The sequence below is a fragment of the Macaca nemestrina genome, chromosome 12 (genome assembly GCF_043159975.1).
Source record: "Macaca nemestrina isolate mMacNem1 chromosome 12, mMacNem.hap1, whole genome shotgun sequence".
In the NCBI taxonomy this organism is placed as follows: Eukaryota; Metazoa; Chordata; class Mammalia; order Primates; family Cercopithecidae; genus Macaca; species Macaca nemestrina.
The window spans coordinates 101,011,472-101,028,702 of NC_092136.1; the positions used below are offsets into that span (position 1 = coordinate 101,011,472).

At 35.2% G+C, this 17,231-nt stretch overlaps 1 protein-coding gene across 1 annotated transcript in view; it reads right to left on the bottom strand.

The window, feature by feature from the left end:
• Positions 1 to 206: 206 nt before the first annotated feature.
• LOC105466499 (progesterone receptor) overlaps positions 207 to 17,231 on the bottom strand; it is a 116,977-nt gene continuing 99,952 nt past the window's right edge. The window contains exon 9 of the mRNA XM_071075503.1: positions 207 to 288. The gene's annotated coding sequence lies outside the window, so the exon portion shown is untranslated. The remainder of the gene's footprint in view (positions 289 to 17,231) is intronic.

A 17,231-nucleotide genomic window follows, 5' to 3' on the forward strand; every position in this document is an offset into this window, starting at 1 on the left:
GCTTCTTGAAACATCGACTCAATCAATTAGCATCAACCTTTGAAAGTCCACATTCCTCATGGTGCGGAACTGCTTGTTTTGGAGTAGGATTAGAGCAGTTACGAGCTAGGAAGCAGCTACTGCAAAGGGGAGGGATCAGTCCTATTAGGTTCTGACTGTTCTAGTCCCTATGCCAGTTGTTTTCCTTTGGTAATTTCATTTCAGGTGCGTACATTTCTGGGACTCTTCTGACTCAGGAAAGTCTGTGTATGAGCTGTTTATCTTTTTCTTCATACAATAGGAGAAGGGCTGCAATGAAAAAAAAGAATGGAAATAACAGAGAAAAACCTTTTATTATATTTTCTGTCTCTATAAAGAACTTTATGGCTTTACCTTTCCATGGAACTCTCCTGCTTGAATATTTTTCATTTTCCAAGAGTCACCGTGAATTGAGAGTTTTACCATATGTCATTAGATTATTTTATAGGGGCATATAGAGTAGTGGTTATACTCAGAATTGTGCTTTCTGGCTTAAAATCTGGATTTTTTAAAATGTCAGTTTTCTAATCTGTAACATGGAGCTATAATAAGATATCTCATAGATTATTAGTATTACATGAAATAGTCCTGAATCAATAGCAGCTGATAGTATTATTTGTTCCTTATCTGACCCCTGAAAAATAGATGTTGTCCAAATTTTACAGGTGTAGAAACAATATAAGGAACTGCAATAACAAAAAAGTACAAATTTTTAAAAGCCCTTTATTTCTTTTTCAGAACTAGTAAAACTCTATTGGGAAGTTATAAGTTCTCGTTGCTTCTTCTTTTAGCCCTAGGTAAGGAATAGAGTTTTCACCAAGACTTGATGATAATTTTCATGTTCAAAGTGATCTGGCTAAAAAATATAAGCTCAATAGCTGTACATTCTCAGGTGCAGGATTAAAAACCACTAAATGAGATGTTGCTAGCACTGCTGGATGGAATAGCAATGATGAATAAACGGTTTCAACTATCAGATTTCAAAACTTCTTTAATGGGAGAAGAAAATAACACTATTAGATATACTTCTTTAAAGGTTTTATATATATTTTTTTAATTATATAAAACAATTTAATAGCCATTCAGGTTTTGTAACAGGCAGCCTAACTGGCAGCCAGTGTCTCCGGAACAGTTCAGAGAATTCTTGTTTTCCAAACTGACCTAAAGAGGAAGAGGCAAGACTAATCCAACAAGCAAATGTAGGGCTAAAAGACAGGAGGGAAATGGGCCAGGGGAGTGGCTGAGACCACATTTCCTTCCCTAGCTCAGCCAGTTACCCTTTGATGAACATAATACCTCTGAGCTTCATTTTCTCCTCCTCAAAAATGCAGTGGTAATAAATGCCTGTTTTCTATCGGGGTGCTTTTCCAGATGAGATAATGCATATGAAATGGCCTATGTAGAATCTTTTCAAATGTTGGAGATCATTACAAATACATGGAATTATTATTTTTTGTGTGTTTTACTTTAAGTTCTGGGATACATGTGTAGAACATGCAGGTTTGTGACATTGGTATACATGTGCCATGGTGGTTTGCTGTATCTATCAACCCGTTATCTAGGTCTTAAGCCCCTTACACATTAAGTATTTGTCCTAATGCTCTCCCTCCCCTTTCCTCCACCCTGAGCAAGCCCTGGTGTGTGATGTCCGCCTCACTGTGTCGATGTGTTCTCATTGTTCACCTCCCACTTATGAGTGAGAACATGTGGTGTTTAGTTTTTGGTTCCTGTGTTAGTTTGCTAAGAATGTTGGCTTCCAGTTTCATCCATGTCCCTGCAAAAGACCTGAACCCATCCTTTTTTATGGCTGCATAGTATTCCATGGTGTATATATGTGCCACATTTTCTTTATCCAGTCTCTCATTGATGAGCATTTGGGTTGTAATTATTTGTAAATAGTGCTGCAATAAACATATGTGTGCATGTGTCTTTATAGTAGAATGATTTATAATCCTTCGGGTATATACCCAGTAATGGGATTGCTGGGTCAAATGGTGTTTCTGGTTCTAGATCCTTGAGGAACCGCGACACTATCTCCACAATGGTTGAACTAATTTACACTCCAACCAACAGTGTAAAAGCGTTCCTATTTCTCCACAGCCTCACCAGCATCTGTTGTTTTCTAATGTTTTAATAATCGTCATTCCGACTGGCATGAGATGCTATCTCATTGTGGTTTTGATTTACATTTCTCTAATGACCAGTGATGATGAGCTTTTTTTTTTTTCATATGTTTGTTGGCTACATAAATGTCTTCTTTTGAGAAGTGTCTGTTCATATCCTTCACCCACTTTTTGATGCGGTTGTTTGTTTTTTTCTTGTAAATTTGTTTATAAGGAATTATTAATAGCTCAGCTGTAGTTTGAAAAAAGTGAAGAAGGCATTCTAAGTTAGAATTTTATTCTAATGGTATAAGAGTTCATAGATATGATTTAGGGACCTAAGCTGGATTACACTTTCTATTTCATTGTAAGATTTAATACCTATTTTGTTTTTATTTCTGGTGTATAAAGCCTCAAAAGCATCTGAGTCTTGTTACACATGTAACAATAATCCTATAGGAAATGTAACATTAACTGATACGTATGAGATGGGAAGAAACATCTGAAAATATTGGATTACGATTTCTGTAAATTCTTAAGCTGTCAGAGGTGTTCGAACCAGAGTGACTCCATCTTGAATAGGGGCTGGGTAAAATGAGGCTGAGACCTGCAGGGCTGCATTCCCAGGAAGTTAGGCATTCTAAGCCACAGGATGAGACAGGAGGTGGGCACAAGGTACAGGTCACAAATACCTTGCTGATAAAACAGGTTGTGGTAAAGAAGCAGGCCAAAAATCACCAAAACCAAGATGGCCAGGAAGGTGACCTCTGGTTGTCCTCAGTCCTCATTATATGCTAATTATAATATATTAGCATGCTAAAAGACACTCCCACCAGGCCCATGACAGTTTACAGATGCCATGGCAATGTCAGGAAGTTACCTTATATGGTCTAAAAAGGGGAGGAATCCTTAGTTCTGGGAATTGCCCACCCTTTTCCCAGAAAACTCATGAATAATCCACCCCTTGTTTAGCATATAAGCAAGAAAGAATCATAAAAATGGGCAACAAGCAGCCCACAGGGCTGCTCTGCCTATGGAGTAGCCATATTTATTATGGAATAAATAAATTTATTATATTTATATAATACATTTATATAAAATTATAATTTTATAAAAATAAATATATAAAATTATATTATGAAAATAAAAATATATATTTTAATAATATTTAAATATTTAAAAACATATATTTATTTTATAATATTATAAAAATAAATTTATAAATAAAATAAATTTATTCCTTTGCTTTCTTAATAAACTTGCTTTCGCTTTATGAACTCACCCTGAATTGTTTCTTGCATGAGATCCAAGAACCCTTTCTTGGGGTCTAGATTGAGACCCCTTCCTGGTAACAAAACTAAGAATCTTTTTTTTTTTTTTTTTTTTTTTTTTGAGACGGAGTCTCGCTCTGTCGCCCAGGCTGGAGTGCAGTGGCCGGATCTCAGCTCATTGCAAGCTCCGCCTCCTGGGTTTACGCCATTCTCCTGCCTCAGCCTCCCGAGTAGCTGGGACTACAGGCGCCCGCCACCTCGCCCAGCTAGTTTTTTGTATTTTTTTAGTAGAGACGGGGTTTCACCGTGTTAGCCAGGATGGTCTCGATCTCCTGACCTCGTGATCCGCCCGTCTCGGCCTCCCAAAGTGCTGGGATTACAGGCTTGAGCCACCGCGCCCGGCCAAAACTAAGAATCTTATTACTAAAACTTTTCCTGTAGCTTCAGTTTACAGATAGTTTGTGAGCTATTTTAACATAGTATGTGTTGTTTAGGAGAAATACCCTCGGCAGTGTCACTAGTTCTCTTTCAACTTTTGTGTCAACTTTCTGTGGTTGCCATGGTAAAAAGGGTCTTCCTAGGAAAGTGAGATTAATTCTTATTAAGAAGATTAGGAAAAGTATTATGGGCAAGGAGAAACTTAATTCATACCTTGAAGAATGAAATAGACTTAAAAAGTAAATAGTAAAACAAAGGGTACGTTAAGTACCAAAGGTAAAGTGTAGACAGATTAAGTATCCTGAGACTCATGGGAGATTTTTATCATTGATTACATTGTTCTTATTTCTCTTTACCTGTCTTAAACTTAGAAATTATAGCCAATTTAGTATGTCTTATTTGTAAATTGCCTGGTCACATGACCAATTAACATATGCTAAAACTTTCTTTTATGTAGCAGAATGCAAGTGTTACCTGAATTCAGGTACTTTTGTAGAAGCATCTTTCTAATTGAGGCACCTCTTTCTGATCTTTAAGAAGAAAAATAAAAGTTAGAGCTCATAAAAAGCTCCAGGGAGAGTACAGATGGTGGATTTTGGCCAACGTCATGGAATTCTGAGTTGTGTACTGATTCACTCTGAACTACATGTGGTCTCTTCAAAACCCAACTTATTATACCCACAAACCTCTTAAGCGTAAAAGAGAAGGTTCCCCTTAGGTCCCCTTTGAAATGTACTAAGGGTGTGTGTTTTAAGTTCTTTAATCAAAGGGCAGAGGAATGATCTCTAGCTCTTTCCCACCCTAAAGACTGTTATTTGTAAGATGTTTGGAGACTTTTAAAAGTAAACATGAATTGTGGACTGGCTAACATATTTACTGCCTCATTTATTTCTCCGGATCTCAAACAGACGTCTAAGGAATAAATGCAGATTTACGTGGAAGTAGTATCAGGGCCCACTTGTAAATCTAAATGCATTGATATGTGAATACTGAGTTTCACTAGAAAATATTTACATCTTCCCTCGTAACTGTAATTGGAGAGACTAAAAAATTAGACTTTCATTGCTCTCAATTTCTAGCTGTAGTCATCATCGCCTACAAAAATACAATCCTTTCAAAAAAAGCGCTTCTGTTATTCTAAATTTTAAGACCACACGGCCCCAAACCTTCTCCCTAAGAGACCTGTGCCTCATAACAGCAATAGCAACATTCACTTTGAATGAGACTTATTTTCCTTTCACAGGCAAATGTCACAGGGAGGCATACTCTATTTACTCCTTGGAGTATTGATTGATCAGCTTCTTTCTAATGAGACAGTTCACTGAGCATGTGTTTGCAGGGAGTGTAGAAAGGCACAAGTGTGTAGCAGATAGCCTGAACTGGGAGAGGCTAGTGTAGCCTGGTGCAGACTGAATTCATGGGGACTCTGCAAACATGTGAAGATGCCCTAAGGAAGGATGGCAGAGAACTAAGAGCAGTTAGCGTTGCAAAAGATAAATCTCCACTTACACGACTCTCTCTGGAATCACTCTTGAGTCTTTGGATGCCACTTACAAATGTATTTTTTTTTTTTTTAATGCTTTGCAAAAGTGTGAAACTGGCTCGGTTTCAATTGTATTTGTAATATCAACCTACAAAGCCCAGCTAAGCCAGAGTTACCTTCTTTGCCCAAGTTCACAGTGCACTTTGGGTATAAACATACAAAGATTCATGGGAATGTTCATTGACCTTCAGAGCTAGAAAACAGAGAAGTTTTAAAAGAAGCTGTAATCCTTGCTAATATAATTGAGAAGTTTATTTGCAACGTTTTCTTACAATTGCTGTTCCTGGCACTGAGTTACATATGACCTTAAAAAGGACCATAATCTGCTAAGAGACTGAAACCTCTCTCTCTACCCCCCACCAACTCCCACTTTCTTTCTCTTTGGGTAGGCTGCCCTCATGAAATGTGTTGCTTTATTTTGAGTTTCTTGGCTGCTGAGGTTTTATTTGGAAAAGAAACATCAAAATAAGTTATAATAGCAGCAGTAGTGTTTTGAGAAAGAATTAGAAATTAAATAATTTCTAAATGATGATGCCAGAGACAAGATTTATTTACTGTGGCATTTTAATATGATATTACATGTTTATTTTTTCAAGTTTTAAGATTACCTTCTTCAATACTCTTTCTCATTTTTATTATTTACATATCTTTTTAATGACACTGCCAAAACATGGTAGTTGTCCTACTTAAAATAAACGTCTATGTCCCTTCTTTTTTTGCTGAATCCGATTTGCTGTGGTTTTTATAATATAAATTTCTCAACTACACATGTAGGCACTTTTTCTATTTTTGATGAGCTTTTTCATTGCCCTTGTTCTCCAAAGACTTTGTCTGAAGAAAATTTGCAACTATGAGGAGTTTCATGCTGAAACTTTGACTTGCTATTTTAGTTTTGGTCAAACTATCCAACCCAAACCTCTATTAGCTCCAGACTGCGTTCCTTTGGTCTATACTACCTTCTCCCTTCTCTGAACTCTGACACCAGAATTGAAGCCTATGATTTAAGATATATTTATATTATGGATTAAATTTCCCTGAATTCTTCTCATGTGTATAATATTCTTCATCTCTAACAAGTCCATGATTTAATTGAGTGTGAGCTCTGTTTTTCAGTTTTTTACTTAGATAATCCTACAAGTTCCTGAATGGCACATAATAGAAGCTCAATGTATATTGGTTACTGCATTAGGGAACAGTGAGGGGACATTTCTTTCTGTCATTATTTCAGGTCCTTGTTTGCCCAGAAGAAATATTTTCTGTTCCATTCTCTCTAATCACTTAAAGTCAATTTAGATCGTCATTCTTTAAAATATGTTTCTATTTTGACGATTATTGGATTTTTAAAAAATAATGGTCACTTTTAGAAGACAGAGTTGTTTAATTCTGTTTTTAAGCCTACTAACTATGTTTTGGAGCATTTCAAAGCAGAATGTATCTTCTAGAAATCATTTGTCTGTTCATTTTATAGTTTTTGTACTAAGTTTTTTACAAAATAGTGAATGACAAAAGTGAGTGACAGACATAGATGAGATATAATGTTATGAAATTGATCAATCTTTATTAAACTTTATTCTGACTTTTGTGTTTATTTTATATCACCTCTAACTCCAAATAACAAGAAAGGAAAAGGTTACACAACATTTACTAGTGAATAGGTCAAGCACCAAGGTCAGTGGAGCAGAAATGCCAACTTCTATAATTTCTTTCAATTGAGAAAAAAGGATGGGCAGAAATTTATTGTGCTCTGAAATAACTTATCTGCAGAATTATGAGAAATTCATTTCAATTTTTCCATAAATATATATTTTAAGGGATAAAATATGAATACTAAATTCTAATTACATTACAGTTACAGTGTAATAATACTGTGATGCTAACTGAAATGGGAGATTAAATTCACTTTTAAGTTTTTGAAGACCAAATTATGGGGAAGCCACAAGCGGGTGTTAGCTGAAAACCCACTTATGTTGGGAGCTCTACAGATCAATAACATTCTGAGGTCAATCTTGTGAAATGATAAGAAATATACATATTGGTCTTTGCCTCCAGTTGCTAACACAGAAGTTCCTAAAACTCTTGTGATTTCCTAATAGAGGTTCTAGAAGCATCTTTTGTTCTAATATTTGGTGTTTGACCTGGCTCTTGGCACAGAGCTCCAAAATCCCTCAGAATTTCCTGGATAATAAGATCATTTTTTGTTTTAATGAGATGACTCTTGGTGGGCTCCCAGATGTGGGCTGGTTACCAGAATGACCAAACTGTGATTAGAAACTTGGAACTTTGAGCCTCACATTCCATTCTCTGGAAAGGGGAGAGGAGAGCTGGAGTTAATAATTGGATTATGTTTATGTGATGAAGCCTCCATAAAATAAATCCCTAACATATGGGGTTCAGAAAGCTTCTGAACTGTTGGACATATCCCCAGCTGGGAGGGTGTGCACCCCAACTCCACAGGGCAGAAGCTCCTGAACTTCTATCCTTCTGGACCTCACCCTATGTACCGCTTCATCTGTATCCTTTATCATATCTTTACCTTAAACTAGTAAACATGAGTGTTTCTCCGAGTTCTATGAGCTGTATGGGGTTCTATGAACCTGGGTGGGGTTGTGGGAACCTCTGATTTGTAGCCAAGTCAGATAGAAATTGTGGAAAACCTGGGAACCCACCCCCTTTCAATTGAAGTGGGAGCAGTCTTATGGGACTGGGCTCTTAACCAGTGAGGGCTGTGCTAACTCCAGACGGTACTGGAATTGATTGCATCATAGGATACCCAGTTGTCTGCAGACAATTGGAGAATTGTGGGAAAAAACTCCATGCATCTGGTGTCAGAAGTGAAGTACTGACAATGGCATAAGTTCAGAAATAAAAACTGATTTTTCCTCTTAATATACGAATCAGCACCTTGCTCCAGCTCTCACACTCACACCCTAAAGTATGGGGCTCAGGGAGCTTCTGGATTGTTGAACACAACCACAATCTGGGAGTGTGGCACACCCTAACTCCACAGGGCAGAGACTCCTGTGCTTGGACCCTTCTGGACCTCACTGTGACCTTGGATGAGTCACAGATTCTCTTGAGTCTCAAGTTCTCTATTTGTAAAATGAAGTGATGGAATTGATTTCTTTCATAACATGTGTTTCATTGTTGACCCCTCTGAGAAGTTGATGAGAGCAATGGAAAACATGTATACATACACAGACACTGAAATTCTGCATAGACTGTGTTGGAATTCAAACTGCCTCAAAACCAGTTGTCGTTGCCCTACGGAGAAACAACCCATGAACCAGATGATTTTTAGAGGCTTGTGCAACTCCAACATTCTATGACTCTTTGACCATATTTTTGTTTTAATTAAGCTTAAACGGTATACTGAGAGACCAAAAAAAACAAAACAAAACAAGAAAACAAACAAAAAAACAAACCCAGGCAAAGGAAAAAACATTTATAAGCAATAAGATATTTTAAGTGTAACACATATCTGGGTATAAGAGTTATCAATTTAGATACTAGATTGTGGTATTTGGATGGGTAAAAATAATGAATTTGATATGTGGAAATAGATACATCAGAACTAGCAATGCATTTTAACATTAATGTTTTAAATAATATTATTACATCCTTTAGCAGTACGTGTTCTTAACATGTAATTCAAAAATTCCATACAGAAAAATATTAAAAAACAGATAAAAACATAGTGACTTTCAAATTAATATAGAGGGCCTTATTGATTTGAAATACATATTTTGAAGATGATTTTTAAACAACTAAATTTTACATTTATCATGCACTTTGTTAAAATTGACATGTTAAAATCATTAAAATGATTTTACTATTCTGTTTTAACCAATAAAACAAATTTAAATACTTCTGTTTGACTTAGTTTAGCCTTAGGGTATGGTGTGAAGCTATTTACTTATTATTGTTATTACTGTGATGATGATGATGAGACAGTGCCTTGCTCTGTTGCCGGCATTGAAGTGCAGTGGTGCGACCATGGCTTGCTGCAGCCTCGACCTCCCAGGATCAAGTAATCCTCCTACCTCATCCTCCTGAAGAGCTGGGACTATAGGCATGCACCACCACACTTGAATAATTTCAAATTTTTTGATAGAGATGGGATCTCCTTATGTTGCCCAGGCTGGTCTCCAACTTCTGGACTCAAATGGTCCTCCCTCCTCAGCTTCCCAAAGTACTAGGATTGCAGATGAGAGCCACTGTGCCTGGCCTATTTGCTTATTATTTTAAGTCATTTAAACAATGAGCTTTTCTGAAAATAGCTGAGAAAGTGCAAATTAACATTTTGAACAGTAATGTCAAATTAAATTTTAGAAAAGTATAGTGGAAAACATGCCTTGTTTTTCAGAACCAAGATTTTATTAAAGGGAATGGATAGAGAGGAAATAGAAAGACAAAAGGAAAATTGCTTTTGCAGATAAAACAAAAATTGCTTTTTAAAATGTAGTTAAAATTTAGTAATAATAGAATATAGAAAAAATGAAAAGTTTTAGTTCAGGGAAAACTTTATTAGGTTTGAAAGTATTACAAATCAAACTAGTGCTATATACTATAGCTATCCAATTTCATAATTAAATGGAAAAAACTAGAAAAAATTATTTGGGGGAATTTTTTGTAAGTACCATAAATTTCTTCAGATTATTAATATATGTGTAGAAAATTAAAAGGAACTATTTGTTTCTTGCATTTTCTAGCAATTCAATGGAAACATTCAGGTTCAAATTGCATAAAGTTAAATACAATAACCACTAAGAATTTATAAAACAATTAAATACAAATCTGTTAAGCTATTGCCCAGATTGCAGTATAAGAATAAGGCATAGTTAAATAATCGAAAATGAAGTAAATAATACTATAATTTCCAAAAATGTTGAATTTTGAGATTACATGTATGTCATACACCCCCATTTTTTCAGATAGGTAAAATAAAGTTCAGAAAGGTTATAGGTAACTCATGCCAACTCAATAGGAAGTGTCAGAACACAGCTTAGAACACAAGTTTTTTCATTTCAAGCTTCCAAACTCTTTTCCCTATATTTTAGCCTTCACAGTAGGTAATGTTTGCTGTCTTTTGTAAGAGGGACCTGACTCTATTTTTCTCTAGATTCCTTTCACTCATGCATATGTACACGCAGAGTTAAGAACAGACATTTATTATCCCTGAATAATTTCACTGTAAGTCCTACTTAAGTAGAAATAACTTAGGGTAAGAACTTGTTAAACAAATTAGCTCCACATGATATATGTAATTTAGTTCTCTGAAGAAAGTTTTTAAGAATATAAAAATGATGGAAAGTGTGAATAGCCTTGGAATATAAGTTCAGCATTTTTTTGAGTTCTTGAAAGAAACACATTTTGTAGTTACAGAGCAAAAGTGAATTCAGCCCAGTTTAGATAGCCAATTCAGATAATTTGGGCACAAACAATAATCCCTTCCTGTCCCTGGATCACCTCTACTTAAGTCAGTTTCCTCGTGACATATGCTTATTTATTGTTTGGAAAACATTCTGTTAACTGAGCTACCAGTAAAGATGATTTTCTTAAATTTTGCATGACTTTTAAATATAAAATGTTTTTCTGTTCACAAAACTTGTTTAAAACTGAAGACCTCTTATATAATAGTTATGAATATCATTCTCTATTTGAAGGTTGGAAACTGTAAAAATTCAGGGTATGTGCAAACAATCATTTTTTGACATGTTTTCTAAGCAGCAGCTCCTCGTCTATCTCCCATTGCAGGGTATGGGTCTACGCTGACAGCCACCTCTTCTTCAGTTACACAGGATGAAGGTCCATGTGGCCCTGGAATGCCATTCTCCAGATGCACTCCCACACAAACTGCCTTCTCCCACATGCCATGACTTCTTTACCAGATCAGCATTCTAATTTTTTTGAATATAGGTTTGTTGGGCTTTTCAACTGATAAGTATCTATGTTGGTAAGCTTAATATATTTTGGTTATGAAAAATCATATATTTGGTGACCCAAGATTTATTCATTTATAAACTAATTAATTACATCTACTTATGTTGTAGAATGTTGTGTTGTATCTAGTAAGGGTGTTTAGCCATGTACTTACCTATTTCTTGGTAAAAATCATATTTGTATAAGGTTTTCTTGTCTGTGATGGAATTTCATAGGCACTATTGCATTTCAATGCAAAGCTCTTTATTAAAATATTTATTTCTGCTTATTAGATGACGATGCAGAGGCTCAGAATTAAAGACAGATTACTAAAATCACAAGGGATTACTTTTCAAAATGGTGACAAACCTATCTTTTAAAACTGCGTGAAGTTCTGCTGTTTGTTTTACTATAGGTATTTATTTGGGTGCTGTTAACAAGTATCTGAAATTGGCACATAGGCCATCTCTGTTTAGGTTCACAGGTATCTATGTTCTTGTTCACTGATTACCTCCATTTTTGCCAGTATACTATAACCTGTTATCAATCAGGTTTTTATTGTTTTTCTATTTATTTTTTTAGAAATTCTTAGTGATAATTATCCTTAAATCAACAGAACACTTGTACCAAAACTTGAAAATTTGTGCAAGCTGAATGTAAATATTATTTGGTTAAATGAATATAAATATTGCATGGCAGTTCCCTCCTCAATTTGAATTTTGTTGCATAATTTATGGATTTTTACCTTAGTTATTCTATATTTTCTCAAGTTTAGTGAGGAGTTAGTTGATACATTTCTTACTATGCATACTTTTTAATAACATCATTTAAGAACTTGAATAGGTTCATAATAATGGTTTGTGAATCTTAAAATTTTTCAAAAACTATTTCTTGACATTGATCCATCTTAAAATTATTCTTTCATTTGATTAATTGTTCATTACTTAGTAATGTTGCAATAAGAACACTGCATCTTGTAATCATTGTGATCATCAGGAAATGTTTAGATTTATAAAAATCAAAATAAATATGACAAGTAAAAATATTTCTCCTGTTCTATATCATCCAGGTTGGTGTGATTTAAACCTTATTTTAACAAAACAACTAATTCTGTACAATTCTGCTAACATGGCTTTAACAAATTAAGGACTTTAAAATTTAAATGATATACATATATATATGTCATGTAACTTCAAAATTTAAATGTGATATATCCTGCATGTGTTCTTTGTCTACAGTGTGGCCCAAGTTTGTTTTCAACAGAAATGCTTAGTGTCTAAATCTGTCTTACCTTTATATAAGGATTATATGGTTACTTATCTCAACCTTCTGCTACATAAAGATGAAAACATTCAGATAAAATAAGGAAGCTTTGAAATAGGACATTAAGTCATCAATTATATCAGAACTATTTAATATAATGAAAATACTGAGAATATGACTTTATCCTCAGAGTTCCAACTATTAAAACACATTCCAGAGCAGAGGGCTAGGGGAGGGATAGCATTAGGAAAAATACCTAATGTAAATGACGGGTTGATGGGTGCAGCAAACCACCATGGGACATGTATACCAATGTAACAAAACTGCATGTTCTGCACATATACCCCAGAACTTAAAGTATAATTAAAAAAAAAGAAATGTTAAAAAAATAAATTCCTTTCCAAATGATTCAGTGTTAAAGGTTAAATCAGAGGAACTTTTGATTTTCAAGAATGTTATATTTATTATAATTTATATAGCATTCCCTAATATCACTGAATAAAATTTTAAGATATATTTTCTTTAAGATGTGTATGAATTTTTTTTAAAAAAACACTATTATAGTAATTCCTATAGATCTAGGAGCTATCAGTCAACTCTTTAATCCAAAGTGCTATCTTCTGTCACTAAAGAGACAGTTTCCCCAACTGCACAGACCATGTCAATTACTTGCAAGAAAATGTTCTGTCTCAGAATATATTTCCAGTACTTAAATCTAAATGCAATTTTTAATCACAAATTTAGTAGGAGAGGAGTTGAGTTTCTTTTGATCTCTGATGAATTCCTTAGCATATACTGTGCTGTTGGGAAATTAGTGCTGTTCATAGTTGATTTTCCCAGAACATTGACTGCCCTCTCCCCAGTTGTCTGTGACAGAAACTTCTTTTGCTTTGGAAGAAGAAACGGTGCAAACAATGTTTTTCAGGTTTATTTATTTAATTAAAAAAAATTTGTGGGGGAGATAGAGTTTTGCTCTGTTGACTAGGCTGTAGTGCAGTGGCGTGATCTCAGCTCACTGCAGCTTCTGCTTCCCAGGTTCAAGCGATTCTCGATTCTCATGCCTCAGTCTCGCAAGTAGCTGGGATTACCATGCCTGGCTAATTTTTGTATTTTTAGTAGAGATGGCGTTTCACCATGATGGCCAGACTGGTCTCGAACTCCCGACCTCAAGTGATCCTTCCGCCTAGGCCTCCCTAAGTGCTGGGATTACAGGCATGAGACACTGCACCTGGCATTTTTCAGGTTTAGTGGACTGCTGTGAACCTCTACCTAAACTTCTGTACAATGTGACTCAGGTTTAGCTTGTATAGATTGCTCTATGGGTAGGGAAAATGTATGTAGAGTTCTCTAATGCAAGACCTTGTGCATAATAGGTACTCATATCAGTGACAGCTAAAAAACCAGCAATACTGATTTCATATTGATTGTTGGTCTCTAATAATTAGAAATTGATATTAGCACAGGGTAAAAGAAGTAGGAGAAATGAACTTCTATTAATGAAGAATGAATACATACACTGTATTTAATTGAATGTGATTAATGTTGGATTTTATTTTATTTTTAAAACATTTCATTCACATGAGTCAAATTTTATTTGAAAAAAAAATGAATTATTTTAGATTTCCAAGCTGTTCATCATGTGTCAAAACAAGGACTACACAAAACAGTATTTCTCAAAGTAAAGATCTTACTTTGTGTTTCTCATATTATTATTATTATTTGACTCATCACCCAGGCTAGAGTGCAATGGTGTGATCTCTGGTCACTGCAACCTCCACCTCCTGCATTCAAGTGATTCTCCAGCCTCAGCCTCCCAAGTATCTGGGATTACAGGTGCCCGCCACCACTCCCAGCTAATTTTTGTATTTTTAGTGGAGATGGGGTTTCACCATGTTGGCCACGCTGGTCTTGAACTCCTGACCTCAGGTGATCTGCCCGCCTCGGCCTCTGAATGTGCTGGGATTACAGGTGTGAGCCACTGTGCCCGGCCAATAATTTTTGACATATAAACAATATTGGAGTCCTTTAGTGCCGACAAAATACAACTTTAGATTTATAATCTAATCTTAACTATTTTATAAATAGTTTTTCATTATTGTTTTGTTCGGTATATCTCATAATTCAAAAAGTTCTTTTTTTCTCTTTGCATATACTTAAAAACATTATTTAATGGGGAAGGTAGTTAGGCTAGAGCCATAAAATGAGATAAATTTGGTTAGTCCAATCTATCCCATGCAGAAACTATTTCAGGTACAGAAACTGAAAAATTGTGACTATTCAGATTCATAATTTTGTTGATTAATACCCTATTTTTTCACTCGTAACAGTCTATCTTTGATCTCCTTTGCTGAAAAAATTTACTACTTTGATAATTACTATGCTACTGAATTTCCCATGACCTAAAATATTAAAAATTATTTTTACTAAATAGTTTATATAAAAATTTAGGCCGGGCACTAGTGGTTCATGCCTGTAATCCCAGCAATTTGGGATACCGAGGCAGGCAGATCACAAGGTAGGGAGATTGAGACCATCCTGGCCAACATGGTAAAACCCTGTCTTTACTAAAAATACAAAAATTAGCTGGGCCTGGTGGTGTGTAACTGTAGTCCCAGCTACTTGGGAGGCTGAGGCAGGCGAATCGCTTGAGCCCAGGAGGTGGAGGTTGCAGTGAGCCGAGATTACGCCAGTGAACTCCAGCCTGGGTGACAGAGCAAGACTCCATCTCAAAAAAAAAGATAAAAGTTTAATATCTTTTGTACCCTTAATCATTTATCTATTAAGGAAAAAGCCACTTAATTTGGATGAAACACTGAAATAGTGCTTGCTATGTCACACATTACTCTAAGTTTATTTTTCTTATACTGATTTGATCTTCATAACAACCCTATGAAACAGGTACTATTGTTATATCCATTTTACAGATCAGAAAACTAAGGCAGAGAGTGAAAGTATGCTGCAAGGTCACATAGATAGTAAGTGGTACAGCATGAAATGAGATTGAGACAGTGTAGCTCCAGAGCATATATTCTTACTATACTGCTTCTCTTATATCACAGCATAATTATGGGTAGCTGACATAATTCAAACATAAAAATACTTTGCTTTTTCATAGAGTACCTAAGTTGTTTAAGCTTTATGAATTCCAAACTACTCACAAATAACTGGTCACAGATCTCTGCATATTATATTCTACTTGTTTGGATTCGATCATTTATAAGATGGGTTTAAACTTCATCTGCTTAGGTAAATATAACTTCCTGCCATTGAAATATAGCTTTAAAAACTTGATCCTTGATATTAAGTATTTATTCATGATCAGTGTGGAGAGAGCTACACTTAGTTTGTTACAGTGACTCCATACAGTGACATATAGGGGCATAAGGGAAAAAATCTCATGTGCGTTGACATTCATAGCCACTTGCCACATTTTCTCTTTATTCATTAATTAACTTCGATTGGAAAAACTCCACCAACCATCAAAATCAAGTATTTATAAAAAACAGCATGTTGTTTCACAGGTAAATATGAAGTTTCTCAACAGTATTTACATTTGTAAATCTGAATATGGTGGCATGTTTAAAAACCGAAAACATAGTATTAACCAGGAATAAAGTGTTTATGTGATAGGAACATTTTCATGGCCAAATGATCCAATAAAGCTTTCCAGATTTTCTAGTCTATTCCAAATCCAGTTGATTCAGTAAGAAACAAGTATTTTGACATTTCAAACAATTAATAATATGTGGCATTGTATCAACTCAAACTTACAGCAAGAATCCTGTTCTACTCATCTTTGTGTCTCCAAGACCTATAATGGTTCTGAGGTAAAATATCACCAGGACTTGTTTTCATGACCCTGCTGATGAAAAACAGGTGTAGCTAAGAAACTGGCCCAAATCAGCTAGGACTAGAAGTTACAATGCATCTGCATGCTATGAGACACTGCCATCAGCACCACGACACTTTACAAATGTCATGGAAACATCCAGAAATTAACTTATATAGTTCCAAGAACTCCCTGCTGCTTTTCCAGAAAATCTGTGAATAACAGACCTCATAGTTAGCATATAATTAAGAGTTGGTATGCATCTACCCAGCCAGCAACCCACGAGGGCTACTCTGCCTACGGAGTAGCCATTTTGCTGGACGCTGTTGCTCCAATAAACTTGGCTGCTTTCACTGTGGACTCCCTCTTGAATTCTTTTCTGAATTAAGCCAAAAATCCTCCCAAGCTGAGCCCCCATTTTGGGGTTTGCCTGCATCAATTCCTTATACAATTTAGGCATTTATTTTATGTATTTGTATATTTGTATATTTCTAGGACTATACTAAATTATACTCCTAGTAATGAAACCAATGTAGTCTGAAATACTTTGTTATTATAAGTAGATTATCATTTGCCTTAATGTCAAATGCATTAAATTTCTTATGAAAATTCTTGTGTAATACCAAACTTTTTAATCAATGTGAATAACCAAAACAGTATATTATTGAATCTCACTAGATATCAGTTGATTGTATTTTGTCTTTCTGATTAAAACACTATGTAGTTGGTTTCAACTTAATTGCCTGAGAATCACTCTTTGCTTTGCTAAAATGCATACACAGTCAAGGATATTGTCTCTATAATGCCAAATCTTCCATATCAGTATCTAACCTTATGCCACATACAGT